This window comes from Thermobia domestica, chromosome 12 (assembly GCF_964235325.1).
Source record: "Thermobia domestica chromosome 12, izTheDome1.hap1.1, whole genome shotgun sequence".
Classification (NCBI taxonomy): domain Eukaryota; kingdom Metazoa; phylum Arthropoda; class Insecta; order Zygentoma; family Lepismatidae; genus Thermobia; species Thermobia domestica.
Window position 1 is genome coordinate 234,001,638 of NC_137465.1, and position 2,605 is coordinate 234,004,242.

Below are 2,605 nucleotides of genomic sequence, written 5' to 3' on the forward strand. Positions count from 1 at the left end.
GTTTTGGTGGTACCTCGTTTTTTTCTGTACTTTCCCTACAAAATCCTAGAATTATTTTGTCGCTACTAGTCCATGTTGGACATCTCGAACCCACAATATATCATACTCACATAACGGCATCTAACAAGAAATGAGTATAGAATAAGCATTCAGAACTGACCTTGCTTTTTCCCAAGATAAGAAAACAATCCTTGTTAAGTACAAACGATGCAAATCTAACATCAGGATATATACTTGTAGGAAAAATATCACTTGGAAATCCAAGGAGGGGTTCGTTGAGGCCACTACTTTGAAATAATTTCGAACTTGCAAGTTACTAAATAATAATGCTCATTAATGATGTTGTTTTTTCATAGTAATAATAGTCAATAAATAAATTTCTCGATATTTTAATGAAGAGTTCGACGGGTATTGTTTCAAGAAAAACGAACAAGTTTGTTCAATAATTTCCTCCTTGGACTTCGTTAGGTTAGGTTAGGTTAGGTTAGGTTAGGTTAGCAGTAATATTACACATGTTGTTAGATGTAGACCTTGAAAAGAGGACAAGTAATTAAGTACGAAATGAATACTAAAAACAGCAAGCATATTACTTCTAAATATTTAATAATTTGAATATGATAATTAGGTTAGTTAATATGTAATGTTTAACGAATAATGGAAAGTAAAAACGATTTGCTTAGGTTAGGTGAGGTTACGTTAGGTTAGGTTAGCAGTAATATTACACATCTTGTTAGATGTAGACTTTTAGAAGAGGACAAATAATTAAGTACGGTTAGGTTAGGTTAGGTTAGGTTAGGTTAGTTTTTATCCTTTACTATTTTTAAACTACCCAGGTAAATGTTCGATTATTGCAACTACAATGTAATATCTAGGTTAGGTTAGGTTAGGTTAGGTTAGGTTAGGTTAGGTTTGGTTATTTATTGTTACTATTTTTAAACTACCCTTGTAATTGTTCGAGTATTGCAACTACAATGTAATATCTGGTGGTTAGGTTAGGTTAGGTTAGGTTAGGTTAGGTTAGGTTTGCTTAGGTTAGAATTTTATTTTTTTTTACTATTTTTTAAACTGCTTTGGTAATGGTTCCATTATTGTAACTGCAATATGATATTTGGTGGTTTACGAAAGATTGTTCTTTTCTATTTACATCGCAATGTTAAATTTGTGTTAGTTTAGTGGTTGTATTTTTGTGGTACTTTATTTTTTATTATATATTATCCATACAAAGTCCAAGAATTATTTTGTCGCTATTAGTCCATGTTGGGCTTCTCGAACCCACACTATATCGTACGCACATAACGTCATTTATATAGAAATGAATATAGAATAAGAATTGAGAACTTACTTAGGTTAAGTTTGGTTATGTTATGTTATGTTAGGTTAGGTAAGGTTAGGTTAGGTTTAGGTTTAGGTTAGGTTTAGGTTCAGGTTAGGTTTAGGTTAGGTGTAGGTTAGGTTAGGTTAGGTTTGGTTAGGTTAGGGTTAGGGTTAAAGTTAGGTTAGGTTAGGTTAGGTTAAGTTAGGTTTGGTTAGGTTAGGTTAGGTTAGGTTTAGGTTAGGTTACGTTAAGTTAGCTTAGTTTACGTTAGGTTTGGTTAGGTTTGCTTAGGTTAGAATTTTATTTCTTTTTACTATTTTTTAAACTGCTTTGGTAATGGTTAGGTTAGGTTAGGTTAGGTTAGGATAGGTTAGGTTAGGTTTAGGTTAGGTTAGGTTAGGTTAGGTTAAGTTAGCTTAGTTTACGTTAGGTTAGTTTAGGTTTGCTTAGGTTAGAATTTTATTTTTTTTTTACTATTTTTTAAACTGCTTTGGTAATGGTTCGATTATTGTAACTACAATATGATATTTGGTGGTTTACGAAAGATTGTTCTTTTCTATTTACATCGCAATGTTAAACTTGTGTTAGTTTAGTGGTTGTATTTTTGTGGTACTTTATTTTTTATTATATATTATCCCTACAAAGTTCAAGAATTATTTTGTCGCTATTAGTCCATGTTGGGCTTCTCGAACCCACACTATATCGTACGCACATAACGTCATTTATATAAAAATGAATATAGAATAAGAATTGAGAACTTACTTAGGTTAGGTTAGGTTATGTTAGTTTTTTTTACTATTTTTTAAACTCCCCTGGTAATTGTTCGATTATTGCAACTACAATGCAATATCTGGTGCTTAGGTTAGGTTAGGTTAGGTTAGGTTAGGTTAAGGTTAGGTTAGGTTAAGGTTAGGTTAAGGTTAGGTTAGGTTAGGTTAGGTTAGGTTAGGTTAAGGTTAAGGTTAGATAAGGTTAGGTTAAGGTTACGTTAGGTTAGGTTAGGTTAGGTTAGGTTAGGTTAGGTTAGGTTTAGGTTAGGTTAGGTTAGGAAAGGTTAGGTTAGGTTAGGTTAGGTTAAGGTTAGGTTAGGTTAGGTTAGGTGAGGTTAGGTTAGGTTAGGTGAGGTTAGGTTAGGTGAGGTGAGGTTAGGTTAGGTTAGGTTAGGTGAGGTTAGGTGAGGTTAGGTGAGGTTAGGTGAGGTTAGGTTAGGTGAGGTGAGGTTAGGTTAGGTTAGGTTAGGTTAGGTTAGGTTAGGTTAGGTTAGGTTAGGGTAGGTTAGGTTAGGGTAGG